Source organism: Hyla sarda, chromosome 9 (assembly GCF_029499605.1).
Source record: "Hyla sarda isolate aHylSar1 chromosome 9, aHylSar1.hap1, whole genome shotgun sequence".
Classification (NCBI taxonomy): Eukaryota; Metazoa; Chordata; class Amphibia; order Anura; family Hylidae; genus Hyla; species Hyla sarda.
In genome coordinates this window covers 65287043-65303218 of record NC_079197.1, presented here as the reverse complement: position 1 = coordinate 65303218, position 16176 = coordinate 65287043, and the positions used below count along the sequence as shown (strand labels likewise).

The following is a 16176-nucleotide window of genomic DNA, read 5'->3' as shown; positions in this document are numbered from 1 at the left end:
ACAACTTGATAATGTGCGCAAAGACTGAATAATTTGAGGCTGGAGAGGCTGCCCCGATACAGAAAGAGTGTCCTGTGATGCTAGAAGGGTCGACCCCTATGATGCGTGCAAGGGTTCTGATGTGTTTGATCAACTGAATTGAGTTGAGCAGTTTTTCAGGAAATGGCAGAAGTCAATAATCTGCGGGTTTGACTACCAAGAGGGCTAACAAATCACTGAGAACATGAACGGGGCACCAAGGATTGTCAGTGGAAAAGTTTGAGACTTCGACCTGTTTTACTTGTTGTGTCTTGGTGTGAGGTAAAGTTAATATGAACACTGAGCAGATGCTTTTTTAACAAAGTGCTGGAACTATTAGGGGTCTGAGTTAAATCTCCGGGCCAAGAAAGCCATAGTAAGCCAAGCATATCATGACTTTGATAACCAAACTGTCACCGAATCCAGACAGCATGCTATACAGAAGCTTACTAAGCTGTTGGAAAACTGACGCTGAAATGGTAATTGTGGATGGACTTTTGGGCAATTTCTGTTTCAGTATACCTTTTAGACTAGCCTCAACTGGATGGGTGTAAAAAAAAAAAATAAATAAATAAAGGAAAACCCGGGTGACTGAGTGACATTCATGACCCCCAAGAGGAGTTTACTAGGGCTCTCTGTCAGTTGGCTTGTGTTTACTATTTTTGTTGTGATGGGACTTTTTGATTGCATTTTATTAATTATATTTATGATATATGAAGTGAACATTTTTTTTTTTTGTGTACGCCATTGACCATGCAGTTAAATTAACATTTAACAATATATTTTAATAGTTCGGAAATTTACGCACATGTTTATTTAGATTTTTGTTTACATCTCAGCTGACCAGGACACAGTTGTTTAATTGCAGTGGTCTTGATCAGCCCACTAATCCAGAGTTAGCTGAGATAAGGTTTCTTACATTTTAGATGTGAGGAAATCATCGGCGATGTCCGGCATTAGCCGCTGGTCCTCATTGCTGATAGCAACTGATACTCACCTCATTGCTGATAGCAACTGATACTCACTGAGCGTGCTTCATACAGCGGGAGCTGGCAGGGGTTAAAGTCACTGTAATAATATGTTTCTTTTTTTTAACTGTACATTTTTTATTAGTAAATAAAATAAATAAATAAAAACAGAAATCATAAAATGTTAAAATGCAGCAACAGGGTGTCGATAATTACAAATAAAGAACTTAGCAGGTGTATAAAGTAGATAAAGCAAACATTATTCATATTTTCAAAAAGGAAACAATAACCATGAGAGAAAAAGTAGGCAACTGGATGTAGGCTGTCACGAAGCTGGAAGTGGATCCTCCACCTGTGTGGCAGATGACTCGGACCGTATTGGGGAGCGGAGTCTAAGGTGCCACTGGTTTTCACCAGAGCCCGCCCCAAGGCAGGATGGGATTGCTGCAGCAGGTGACACCCAGGTCGCTACCCTCGACATGGCTCGATAACACAGGTAACTGGGCAAGGCGAGGTACTGTAGGATGAGGATGTAGCGTAGCCAACGTAGCAGAAGGTCAAGGCAGGCAGCAAAGGTTCGTAGTCAAAAAAAGTAGGAGGAAGGTCTGGATACAGGGGTATGGAAAAACAGGCAATAGGGAATGCTTTCTCTCAGGCAATAGGCACTGAAGATTCGGCAGGGGCGTGTGGGAGGTGCAACAACTTATAATGTGCTGTCAGATGCATTTACTAATTATGGGCGTACTGGCCCTTTAAATTTCAAAGCTCCGGCACACGCGCGCCCTTGAGGACAGGGATGTGCGCAACAGAGCTGAGAGAGAGAGGAAACTGCAGGAGCGGGACTGGGTGAGTGACTGGCCAAGGTTCGCATGCGTGCGCGTCTCGCGATGCGAATCCCGGCCCTGCGAATGGTCGGGGACACTGCGCTCCCGGCAGTGTGTAACAGTACCCCCCTTTGGTTTCCCCCTCTTTTTATGACTCAAGAAACTTTTGAGAATATCCTGATCTAAGATGTTATCCTGTGGTTCCCAAGACCTCTCCTCTGGTCCGAACCCCTCCCAATCTACTAGAAAGAAACGTTTTCCTATGATGAATTTGGAGCCTAGAATTTCTTTGACCGAATATACATCCGAGGTACCCGAGATGGGAGTAGGGGAAATGTCCTTTTTTGAGTAGCGGTTATAGATGAGGGGTTTCAAGAGGGAGATGTGAAAAGAATTTGGGATCTGAAGGGAGGAAGGGAGATGAAGAGAATACGCCACTGGATTTAGGCGTTTCTTGACTTTGTAAGGACCCAAATAGCATGGACCCAGTTTGTAACAGGGTACTTTGAAGCGGATGTATTTAGATGACATCCACACCTTGTCCCCGGGTGAGTATTCAGGAGAATTATGCCTTTTCTTGTCTGCTTGAAACTCCATACAGGTTTTGGCATGAAGAAAGGAGAGATGAGTCTTCTTCCAGATGGAGAAGTTCCGTACAAGTTCATCTGCCACAGGGACACCGGAGGGAGAAGACAAGGGCAAAGCTGCACGAGGATGAAGTCCATAGACTTCAAAGAAAGGTGAAGATCCTGTGGATTCGGTATCCTTATGGTTGTATGAAAACTTTGCCCAGGGTAGTAGATCGGCCCAGTTGTCTTGGCGGGCAGAAACAAAGTGAGGAAGGTAATCTCCCAAGACCTGATTCACCCTCTAAACTTGACCATTAGATTGGGGATGATAGGCAGAGAAGAAATCCAGTTTAACTTGAAGATGTGAGCAGAGTGCCCTCCAGAATTTGGAAACGAACTGGACTCCTCAGTCACAAACAATATGTGTCAGTAGCCCATGGAGACGGAAGATATGAGAAAGGAACTGTTTTGCGAGTTGAGGAGCAGATGGTAGACCAGGCATGGGCACCAAGTGAGCCATTTTATGGCTACCCAAATGACCATATCGCCATTAGAAGAAGTAAGGTCTGTAACAAAGTCCATGGCAATGTTAGTCCAGGACAGGTCAGGAACAGGTAAAAGATGTAGAAGACCAGCTGGCTTGGCATTAGGGATCGACCGATATAGTTTTTTTAGGGCCGATACGATAATCGGTGCAGGTTAGGGCCGATAGCCGATAACTTATACCGATATTCTGGTATAAGTTATCGGCCATTTAACCCCCTGCGACACCGCTGCAGATCATTGATTTAAAACGGGCGCTTTAAATCAATGATCTGCAGTGGCTTTTGCAGGGCCATAGGCCGCCGCCGCCACCCACTTCTCTCCCCCTACCTGTCAGGGTGGTCCGGGCCATCCATCCTTCCTTCCTGTAGTGTCCGGGGGCTTGTCGGGTGAAGAGTGAACCGGTCTGGGCTGTCCTTCTTCTCCGGCGGTCATCTTCTCCACTCCGGGCAGGCTCCGGCCTAGTACGCTGCATAGATGCCGCTGCGCAGTGACGCCCGTGCGCAGTGACACACCTGACGTCACGGCGTAGCGGCGTCTATGCAGTGTACTAGGCCGGAGCCTGCCCGGAGTGGAGAAGATGACTGCCGGAGAAGGACAGCCCGGACCGGTTCACTCTTCACCCGGAACGCCCCCAGACACTACAGGAAGGAAGGATGGATGGCCCGGACCACCCCCATTACGGGTAAGTTAAATTTTTTTATTGACTCGGAGGGTGGGGGAGGGGCCCGACAGGTATAGCGGTATGGGCAAAAATCCATACCGGTATACCGCCCAGCATCACGGTGGGGGGTGCGACGCGGTGCGGTGGGTCGGGGGTGCGGTGCGGCGGGTCGGGGGGGGTCGCGGTCGCGGTGGGGGGGGCATTATCGGCTTATCAGCAAGGTAATTGCCGATACCGATAATGCCCAAAATCGTGATTATCGGCCGATAATATCGGCCATACCGATAATCGGTCGATCCCTACTTGGCATGTGGTGTTTTGTCTGGGCAGACTGGGCAGGAACGAACAAAGTCTGTGACATCCCGTTTAAGAGTGGGCCACCAATACTGTCGGGATATTAGATGCAGGGATTTACGGGTACCGGCATGGCCAGCCAACAGAGAGGAATGACCCCATTTCAAGACTCGGCGTGTCAGACGAGTAGATACATAAGTCTTCCCAGGGGGTAGATGCTGAATACTTGCTGGTGCTGCGGAAATAAGACGATCTGGAGGAACAATATGTTGAAGATGTGATTCCAGGTTTTGTACTTCTGAAGATCTTGATAGAGCGTCAGCTTGAAGATTCTTCTCTGCTGGACGGAAATGAATAAAAAAGTTAAACCTGGAGAAGAATAGGGACCAGCGAGCCTGACGAGGTTTGAGATGTTGAGCAGACTGAAGATAGAGCTTAGGATTGCAGCATAGTATAACCTGTAAAAAGTGCAAAAAAGTATGAAGTGTAAAAAAAAATTAAAAAATGCCCTTTCCCAATAAAAGCCCATTATTATCACCAAGAAAAGATCAAAAACACAAATTGTACAAGGCAATGTTCAAGGATATATTAATGTTAAAGGATATGTATACGTGTGAAGGCTAATTCATTAGCCTGCATTTGTGGGAGGGGCGGGGATTCCCTATAAGAACCCGCAGCAGTACCTGTCTCTAACGCCGCGGGTTCGTCATGTGGGTTCATTGCGAGGTCACGTGCGGCTTCAGGAAGTAGGAGGAAGTCGGGGTCTGTTGAGTGTCAGGGCTCGGCGGGGACTCGGTTGGTAAGTAAGTCCCAAGTGCCGTAAGCCCTGACTAATTTTCTCCGGGTGACGGCAGTACCCGGCACAGCATACCAGCATTCGGGGCTTTGTGAGTATAGCGGTGTTCCAGCCCCGTTGCCGGGTTTGTCCACAGCGGGGGGGGGGGGGGATTTGTCATGCCAGCATGCTCTCTGGCTGCTCATCTCTGCACATTACAGTAAGGGGTTAATTATATGCCGGCACGCTCTCTGGTTGCTCAGCTCTGAACATTCCAGTAAGGGGGTAATTATGTGACGGCACGCTCTCTGGCTGCTCAGCTCTGCACATTACAGTAAGGGGTTAATTATATGCCAGCACACTCTCTGGCTGCTCCGCTCTGCACTTTACAGTAAGGGGTTAATTATATGCCAGCACGCTTTCTGGCTGCTCCGCTCTGCACTTTACAGTAAGGGGTTAATTATACGCCAGCATGCTCTCTGGCTGCTCAGCTCTGCACATTACAGTAAGGGGTTCATTTTATGCCGGCACGCTCTCTGGCTGCTCCGCTCTGCAAATTACAGTAAGGGGTTAATTATATGCCAGCACGCTCTCTGGCTGCTCCGCTCTGCACTTTACAGTAAGGGGTTAATTATATGCCAGCACACTCTCTGGCTGCTCCGCTCTGCACTTTACAGTAAGGGGTTAATTATATGCCAGCACGCTATCTGGCTGCTCAGCTCTGCACTTTACAGTAAGGGGTTAATTATATGCCGGCAAGCTCTCTGGCTGCTCTGCTCTGCACTTTACAGTAAGGGATTAATTATATGCCAGCACGCTCTCTGGCTGCTCCGCTATCCACATTACAGTAAGGGGTTAATTATATGCCAGCACGCTCTCTGGCTGCTCTGCACATAGAGAGGACAGGGGTTAATTATATGCTGGCACGCTTTCTGGCTGCTCCGCACAGTACAGTTAGGGGTTAATTATATGCCGACACGCTCTCTGGCTGCTCCGCTCTGCACATTACTGTAAGGGGTTAGTTATATGCCAACACGCCCTCTGGCTGCTCCGCTCTGCACATTACTGTAAGGGGTTAATTATATGCCAGCGTGCTCTCTGGCTGCTCTTCTCTGCACATTACAGTTAGGGGTTAATTATCTGCCGGCACGCTCTCTTGCTGCTCCGCTCTGCACATTACAGTTAGGGGTTAATTATATGCTGGCACGCTTTCTGGCTGCTCTGCTCTGCACATTACAGTAAAGGGTTAATTATATGCCGGCACGCATTCTGGCTGCTCCGCTCTGTACATTACAGTTCGGGGTTAATTATATGCCGGCACGCTTTCTGGCTGCTCCGCTCTGCACATTACAGTTTGGGGGTAATCATATGCCGGCACGCTTTCTGGCTGCTCCGCTATACACATTGCAGGGGCTTTGTTACATACATGCAGCTCATGCATGGCTACATTATGAAAGTTTTGTGATATATATGTTCTCTTGAAAGGTATAAATAAAAATAAATAAAAAAAGGGGGCTTTTCTTCTAGACATCAGATGATCAAGCACATCATACATGTACTTAATTATTCATGTCAGGGTGTTTAGGTAGGTTCAGCTCTAGCGTTTCTTTATGTATCAATGTGATTTATGTCTAGGATCCCTCTGCCTCCCATGTACAGATATAATCATGCGGAGCTTATAAAAAAAAAAAATCATGTTAGGATAAATGTGTATACATAGGCCATAGGCCATATTCGAATTTGCGATATTTCGCGAATATATGGATGAATATTCGTCATATATTCGCTAAATTTGCATATTCGTAATTTTCGCATATGCGAAAATTTGCACGCCAGTCTCACACAGTAGTATTAGAGCCTTCTTTATACCACACAAGCTGGAAGCAGAGAGGGGTAATCACTGTGATGTGTACTGTGAAAAAAAAAATATGAATATTCGTAATTACGAATATATAGTGCTATATTCGCGAATATTCGCGAATATGCGATATTGGCGCATAAAATTCGCATTGCGAATATTCGCGTGCAACACTAGTTACACGTTACATTTGCTTGTTACTTTGATACTGTGGATAAGTGTTTATTGCCATGGTAGCATTTACAGTGGGCATTCATTCATATAGTTCGTTTGTGTTTACGCACACTTAGTTCATTTGGTCTATACGCTAAAGGTTTCATGCTAATGTCAATTCATTTAGTTTTTAGACGTTATAGTGTTTACAGTGCACTTTTGGGGATTTGTTGTAGTGTCCGCAGTGCATATAGTTGCACAGTGTTGGGGCTCATGCATTCCTCACTTTAGTATTTATACAGCTCTTGCGGTCGGGGCATCATACCTACCATGTCAGCAGGGGGTGGTACGCAGTAGGTATTGCTGACACATTTTCACAGCAGCGGCCTCGTGACCCATGGGGGGTTTGTGCCCTTCATGCCTGCCACGCCTGCAGGGAGATACATGGCGTAGTTGTTGTTACTAACATGTCTTCAGAGCAACAATAACATGACACATGGGCAGTGTATACCCATTATGCCTGCCACATCTGCAGGGGGATACATTGCATAGTTGTTGTTGCTGACACGTCTTCAGAACAACAATAACACGACACATAGGCAGTGTATACCCATTATACCTGCCACGTCAGGAAAAAAAAATAGAAATAAAAAGGAAAATCGCTTCAGATCAGTCCTTTCTAGTTATTGTACAGTGGGACTGACATTGTGTGTATAAATTCATGTGTTGCATCATACATCAGTGGTTCATGCAATTATCTAGTTGTACTGGGCATATGTGTGGAAAAGTTGCTCTGTGCATCTGCTCATATAGTTTGTTCAGTGCATATGCTCACTCATACAGTTCATTCTAACCAAATGTTCAGTTTGTTCGGTGCACGCGCATACATACACCCATATATTGTACATACACCCATATAGTTTTGTCTGTGTATACGGTCGTGGATTGTTTGAGCATGCGGTCGTGGTGTTAGTGAGGTACATTTGGCCTTGATGGTTATGCTGGGCCCACGTTCATATTGTCATGGTCTGCATATGGGTCAAGGAGTCATGCTAAAAAAGACAAAGGATATAGCGCTCCATGGTGTAATAAACGAGAGACCTGTAAGGTGAATTAAGCAATGGCAGAGGGGCTCACCAGATCAAGTTGTGTACCCACATACACAACAATGGTGAGTGCGTGTATGGTCCGCAGCCAGCCGGCTGAACAATGGATAATGCAGAGACAGGCTTCAATAGAGGTGCCGGCTTTGAAATGACGCAGGTCACAGGAAGACAAGAGGTAGGTAAAAGCAAGAGCTTTTACCTACCTCTTGTCTTCCTGTGACCTGCGCCATTTCAAAGCCAGCACCTCTATTGAAGCCTGTCTCCGCATTATTCAAGGACTCATGTTAGGCATACGTTTATGTTGTTCATATTCGGTATACATTCATAGGTTTATTAGGTACATATGTTTCATGATGTTTTGCTGTGCTATGTTATGGTGTTTAGACCATACACCTATGTCTTTGACACTGCACAGGTTTTTATGGCATTGGGCGCATCTGTGCTCTGATAATTTGGTGTCTCACCTTTTTATTAACATTGAGTCGTGCATACAAAAAAAGCTGGGATTCGGTTTATTACTTGCCAAGTCGTCAGGTCGAGCTGTTATGATTCGGCTAGCTGGATGTGGATCCTCTGTGTCAGCGAGGGATTGGCGTGGACCGTGTCGGTGGACCGGTTCTAGGTTGCTACTGGTTTTCACCAGAGCCCGCCGCAAAGCGGGATGGTCTTGCTGCGGCAGTAGCAACCAGGTCGTATCCACCGGCAACGGCTCAACCTCGCTGACTGCTGAGAAGGCGTGGGACAGAAGGACTAGGCAGAGGCAAGGTCAGACATAGCAGAAGGTCGGGGCAGGCGGCAAGGTTCGTAGTAAATAGCAATAGCAGGAGGTCAGGAACACAGTAATGGCAAACACAGTAATAGCTTTCTCAAGGCACAAAGGCAACAAGATCCGGCCAGGAAGTGCAGGGGAAGTGAGGTTAAATAGACAGGGAGCAGGTGGAGGCTAATTAGACAGATTGGACCAGGCACCAATCATTGGTGCACTGGCACTTTAAATCTTAAAGAGCCGGCGCACACGCACCCTAGGGAGCGGGGCCGCGTGCGCCGGGACAGCACAAACGGGGAACGAGTCTGGTAAGTGACTTGGATGCGATTCGCGAGCGGGCGCGTCCCGCTATGCGAATCGCATCCCCGCCGGCAGTGTCAGTGCAGCGCTCCCGGTCAGCGGGTCTGACCGGGGCGCTGCAGAGAGAGGAACGCCGCGAGCGCTCCGGGAGGAGCAGGGACCCAGAGCGCTCGGCGTAACACAAGCATGGTTACGACCTGTCTCAGCTTTAGGTTGACGTCGATATTAATAATCATATACATTGGTTGAGGCTTTTAAATTTGGCTAGACCAGTCACGTTTTCAGGTCAGCCCAGATACAACCTGACACGACTTCAGGTTGGCGACGATGTCATCATATATGTTGTGTTATTCAGCCTTTGGGTTATGCACAGGGATATAGCATGACTTTTCCATTGTGAATTGACACGTCTATAGGTCAATCAAGGTTACGACCTGTCTCAACTTTAGGTTGACGTTGATACTACTAGTCATACATGTTGGTTGAAGCTTTTAATTCGGCTAGACCAGTCACGCCTACAGGTCAGTCCAGATACAACCTGACACTACTTAGATTGGCGGCAATGTCCTTGTATATGTTGTGTTTATTCAGCAGTTGGGTTTTGCTACAGGGATAGTTTTATATTGCCATTGTTAATTGCTACGACTATAGGTCTATTATGGTTACAACCTACATACTATTGGTTACAGATTTGGTTGAGTCTTTCATTTGTTTTTAAATACTTACACAATATTTTACACTAGAGACCCAGAGGATGTCTCACATGCCATTTTATTCCTATTTGCATTCATCGGGTTTTGCCACTCTTCTTTACATCCAGCATACTATCAAATTATATCTGTCATGTATCCAGCAGAATGTCACGTGGTCTTGCTCTGACAGGGCGTTATTGCTTGCGTCCCATGCCATCAAATCTGCCCTGAAGAGTCCACGAAGAGGGAGGTTCGCAAGCCCTCTACCCATCAACCTGGCAGCTGGCTTAGTTAGTTGGTTAGCTGGTTGTTTAGATAATTCTCCATTGGGACACCAGGACAGCTTAATGTTAGAGGCCGCACTGTTCTTGAGTTGTCGTGGTTTCCTAAGGTTGAGGGGAATTACATGTAGGTGCATGGCCGTAGTTACATTAACTTCGTTGGGATGCAGTTTATTATGCATTGAAATTGTATAGCAGAAGAATGTCATTGTCCGGTCAGGTTATTACCATACGGCATTTTCAGCTCGGGTGAGGCAAGCTTTGCTTCTACACGTTTAGGATCCAACGGGATCAGCCTCTACCATTCTTTAGGGGCGCCGCACTCACTACTACGTTGTTTGTCAAACACGTACTTATTCTTGTTAAATCCTTTTTTATTGATCCATTATGTCCAGTCATTCTCTAAGCATTGGGGCTGCTGCACCGACGTCACATCATGAAATGCCACCATACGTGGTTAGGAAATAGGGGTGCTGGGAATTCAGTGCTACGTGCACTGTACCCCCATTCCATAGTCAGTAATGCATGATGCATTTCAGTAATTGGTGAAGTGGTTATTACGCGTGTTAATAGTGCTTTGTTCTGATTTTGGGTTTTTGCCCTCTATTTTTCAGGTGAACTCCTACACGGCAGTATATCGCACAACTCTAACTGCCTAGATAGGTTACAGGATTTAGTAAGGAATAGGAGTTTAGTAAGAGGTTCAGTTAGGTAGGCTCGCTATACTAATGAGCACTGACCACAAGTGTGAAGGCTAATTCATTAGCCTGCATTTGTGGGAGGGGCGGGGATTCCCTATAAGAACCCGCGGCACTACCTGTCTCTAACACCTCGGGTTCGTCATGTCCCACCCAACCATCCCTCAACATAATTTTTCACTCCATGACTATCATTATACATCAGGGTATGCCCTCTATTTTTCAGGTGTACTCCTACGCGGCAGTATATCGCACAACTCTAACTGCCTAGATAGGTTACAGGATTTAGTAAGGAATAGGAGTTTAGTAAGAGGCTCAGTTAGATAGGCTCGCTATACTAATGAGCACCGACCACAAATATTGATATAAATATTGTATACTATTCTTCCTGCCTTCCTTCCTTTTCCAAGTGTTAACAACCTTCTCTAGTTTCCCTATGTAAATTGTACGGTTTAAGTAATACCCAACACAGGGTTAATAATACAAAGGTTTATTCACTAATACACTATATAACTTTAGCTAATATATATCTATATCCGTATAATATCAGTGTATCTCAGTGTATACAACAATGGCGACAACTTCAATACATTAACATTATACTAGTTACATTACAATTTAACCCAATACAATATCTTTCCCGCCCACCTAATTACACACCAATACACTCACACAAGCACTCAATCCAGAAGAGCTTTCTGTCCCTAGGGCTATAGGAGTTTGTGATGGCAATGAGAGGGTAAATGCTTGATACAGTTAACAGGGATAGAAGGGGTTAATGCAGGGTCTTGGTAGAGAGGAGTGGAAAGGAATTAGTGAAAGGATAGGGTTAGACTAAGAGAGAGAAGTTGGGGTAAAGGTAGAGAGGAAAGAGGGTGCCCAGGATTATATTTAGCAGATTATCAGAGTGTTTGGATCCTTGGTGTAGGAGATGAGGCAGGACAGCAGTCTATCTTTCTTGGGCCTGGATCCTCACTGCCTCATGGAGTTGCTCCCTCTTTATGGTGACTGCCCTCTCAGGATGGACGAACCGTGTGTTGGTGGACGCTGTTGGTGCAGGTGCAACGTTTGAATTTCCCGCTACTCACAGCAGCCCGGGCCTTCCGCTTTTTTTCTCGTAGCGTTACCGGAAGCAGTAGTAATCATGTAAGGTCGGGCGTTGCCGCCCGCTGGCTCTGCCTGCAAACGCTGTAGGATCCGGGAGCCAGATGGGGGTGCAGGTGTGGCCCGTCGCTATCTGAGACTGCGTTATTTCCCGGCTGTTCAGGTATGATGGGGAATTTGGGGGCGGGGAGGCTGGGCGAGGCTACGGCGAGGTCAGTCGACGCATCTAGTCTGTGGATCCCGCCGGGTCACGCAGGTATCAGCTGGAAGCTCAGGTACTGGGTGTCATGTTTCTTGGTAGGCGGTGCAAGTTCTCCGCAGACCATGGAGTACGGTGGTATGACAGGAGGTCAGGGGACGCCGCTGGGTTAGGTGTTATACTGTACTTATGCTGTTTCAGCATACATAAGCTAGCAATTGATATAAGGTCCACATACTGTCACCATTTATACGATACGTGGACCGGTACCATTCATACGGTACATGCGCTAGTTTTTGTTATGCGGTACACAGGTTCATAAGTTTGATACAGTGCTTTCGCTAGTGGTTGTTTCACTATACACTGGTATCATATATGTGAGAATTAAGTTGGTACCATTTCTAGTGTACATTTACTAGTAGTTTCACATTATACACACGCCATTAGTTATAGTACATACACAAGTAGTTTGTTACGGTACTTTACCATCGGTTGTCATACGGTACATATGCTAGTAGTTTTTTACGCTGGTAGTTGTCATGATGTGTATGGAGTTATTAGGTGTAATTGCTTTCGTAAGCATATCGTAGCAGTGTATGTGTACACTTTCCCATAGATTTCCGATTCATACGCTCATTGTACTCACACTGTATAGTTTATAGTAGTCATATTGTCCATACGCTCTCAGGATTTATGCTGTCCACGCACTTATGGTAGTTATTCTGTTTATATGCTCAGGTTACTTACGTTCCGCATACATTATAATTATACTGTTAAGTCACTCATATATTTTGCGCTTTCGCTCGTGGACATGCTGTGCGTAGGGTAATGGTGGTTTAAACGTTTCAAAGGCCCATGATTCACTCATGGCTTACTTTCCTTTCATACGCTAATGGCGTCTACACTGGTCACTAGCCCACAGTTTTTATACTCTTCACAAGCCCTTGGCACTTATAGTCACACGTTCGATGCTGTTTACGCTCTTGGTATTTTTGTGGTGTACGCAGGTATAGTATTTTACGATTTTTCCGCTTATATTATGTGGTTTCATATGCTCATAGTAGTCACACTGTTTTTACATTCATGGCGTTTCACCATCCATATGCTCGCGGTATTTTTGCTATCCTTATGTTTTTGGCAATCACTGATCATACGCTCACTGCACCTATACCCCTCACGTCATTATGGTATCTTTACTGTTCACATACTCATAGTATTTATAATGATCAGACACTATGGCATCGCTACTGTTCACACCTCATATCATTAATACTGGTCATACAACCATGGCATTCATATGGTTCACACGCTCCCATGGTTCGTACATTCATAGCATTCATGTGTGCTCATGTTTTGGTTTATACCTGATATGTCTGCAAGGGTTTGCACTGAGTAGTTGGTACTGACATATCTTCAATAATATCTCGCTATATTGGTGGTTGTATACCCTACATACCTGCTATGTCTGCAGGGGGATACACCGCGCAGTCGTTGTTTCTGACACGTCTTCAGAGAACAACATCACAACACATAGGTGGTTGTATACACTTCGTTCTGCCACGTCTGCAGGGGGATGCACCGCGCAGTTGTTCTTACTGACATGTCTTCAGACAACAACATCTTGACACATAGGTGGTTGTATACCCGTCATACCTGCCACGTCTGCAGGGGGGATGCACCGCGCTGTTGTTGTCAATGACACACCTTCAGGGCAACAACTTAACGACACCTAGGTGGTTGTATACCCTACGTACCTGCCACGTCGGCAGGGAGATGCACCGCGCAGTTGTTGTTACTGACATGTTTTTCAGAGCATCAATATCACGACACATAGGTGCTCACATATCCTTCGTACCTGCCACGCCTGTAAGGGGATGCAGTGCGCAGTTCTTATGACTGACACGTTCTCAGAGTAACAACATCACGACACTTAGGTGGTCATATATTCTTTGTACCTGCTACATATGCAGGGGGTTTCATTGCGGGGTAGTTGTTACTGACACATTGTAGAGTATCAACATCATGACACACAGGTGGTTATTATCCTTCGTACCTGCCACATCTGCAGGGGGATGCACCGCGCAGTTGTTATGACTAACACGTCTTCAGAGCAACAACATCACAACACATAGGTGCTCATATATCCTTCGTACCTGCCACGTCTGCAGGGGGATGTACCGTGCAGTTGTTATGACTAACACGTCTTTAGAGCAACAACATCATGACACACAGGTGCTCATATATCCTTTGTACCTGCCACGTCTGCAGGGGGATGCACCATGCAGTTGTTGTTACTGACATGTTTTTCAGAGCAACAACATCCCGACACATAGGTGCTCATATATCCTTCATACCTGCCACGTCTGCAGGGGGATGCACTGTGCAGTTGTTATGACTGACACGTATTCAGAGCAACAACATCACGACATATAGGTGCTCATATATCCTTCGTACCTGCCACGTCTGCAGGGGATGTACCGTGCAGTTGTTATGACTAACACGTCTTTAGAGCAACAACATCATGACACACAGGTGCTCATATATCCTTCGTACCTGCCACGTCTGCAGGGGGATGCACCGTGCAGTTGTTGTTACTGACACGTTTTTCAGAGCAACAACATCACGACACATAGGAGCTCATATATCCTCCGTACCTGCCACATCTGCAGGGGGATGCACCGTGCAGTTGATATGACTAACACGTCTTCAGAGCAACAACATTACGACACTTAGGTGGTCATACCTTTTCGTACCTGCTACACATGCTGGGGGATTCATTGCGTAGTAGTTGTTACTGACACATTGTAGAGTATCAGTATCCGACACATAGGTGGTTGCGTATCATATGTACCTGCCACATCCACAGGGGAAGGCACTGCGCAGTTGTGGTTGCTGACACGTCTTCAGAGCAACAACATCACGACACATAGGCGGTGGTATACCCTGTATACCTTCCAAGTCTGCAGGGGGATCGTTGCATAGTTGTTGGTACTGTCACATTTCAGAGCTATAACATCCCCACACATAGTGGTTGTATTCCGGTCATTCACAACATGTTGGCATGGGGAATTCATTGTGCAGTTCTTGTTGCGGACATGTCTGTGGAACAACAGTTGTCAAAAAGACCGGCAAATACGAGGGTTACGGAAGGGACGGTAAAGTTTACAGGTATGATGGAAGTGTAGTTGTTTGTCACTCATGGCAGGACGACACCCTGCAGTTCAGTTTGAAGTAAGTTCGGAGGTTTAAGGTTGGTTAGTGTCCAGGAAGGGGTGATTCGAGTGTAGTAGATGGTACATAAGGCTTCTCAGATGGATAGGCACGTGGTATACGGATAGTCTTGGCCTGTCTGTAAGAACGATGGTTATGCGTGGGTCGACTACCCGCAACAGGATAATTCTTCAGAGTTTAGTGGGGGCGCATTTCATGGTATGGCTGTCGGTACAGTTCAGGTAGTTCTTCAGGTAAGTTTCCTGAGCTTAAGGGAACCAATCATCAGATTTTACCCTATATAACGCTTGGCAAAGCGTTATATAGGGTAAAATCTTTATTTTCGCCATTCCCGGGGGATGCTGCTGCCCCCAGGGATGGTGAAGATATGAAGTTATAAACTAGTCACCTCCGCCGCCGTAAGTAGTCACCTGGGCGGGGAGCTCTTCTCACCTACTCCCGTTCTTCGGCCGGGAGCGACGCCCCCTCCGCTTGATTGATGGGCCGCGTCATTGTTCTGCTCACTGAACAGACGGAGCAGAGTGATGACGCGGCCCGTCAATCAAGCGGAGGGGGCGTCGCTCATGGCCGAAGAACGGGAGTAAGTGTTGAAGAGCTCCCCGCCCAGGTGACTACTTACGGCGTCGGCGGTGACTAGTTTATATCTTCATATCTTCACCATCCCTGGGGGCAGGAGCATCCCCTGTGAATGGTGAAAATAAAGATTTTACCCTATATAACGCTTTACCAAGCGTTATATAGGGTAAAATCTGATGATTGGTTCCCTTTAGTTCCGGTTACAGGTAAGCGTACAGATCATGGTCAAGGTCTGTCATGGAGTCAGGTTATTTGGGGTTAGTTGGCTAACAGTTTGTGTTTTGTCCTCTAGAAACTAAGATAGGGATTGCATAGGGCAGTGTCAGGCCTGACAGGTAGCATTTCAGTTTCCCTTGGCTTATTTCACAGGTCAGTATGTTTAGCTAGTATACGGGCCTGGTTGTAAGTCAGTGTTAGCTTATTCTTCAGAGCAAGCATAGTGGCCATAGATAGTCCTTACCAGGCAGTACCTTCCGTCACAACTAGTAGATTCTGTTGTAATAGGGTCCAAATTAGGGTCGTGAGGGCCAGGGTAGTTAGGGTGGGGTATAGTTTGG

General features: G+C 46.3%; 1 protein-coding gene across 19 annotated transcripts in view; it reads left to right on the top strand.

Moving 5' to 3' along the window:
• The window catches only part of DRP2 (dystrophin related protein 2), a 1527660-nt gene that overhangs the window by 520312 nt on the left and 991172 nt on the right, over positions 1 to 16176 (top strand). Inside the window, exon 1 of one of the 19 annotated variants that reach the window (XM_056539151.1) lies at positions 1302 to 1482. The exons of the other annotated variants lie outside the window; for them this stretch is intronic. The gene's annotated coding sequence lies outside the window, so the exon portion shown is untranslated. Of the gene's footprint in view, positions 1 to 1301; positions 1483 to 16176 lie in introns of those variants that run through there. 19 annotated transcript variants of the gene reach the window in all.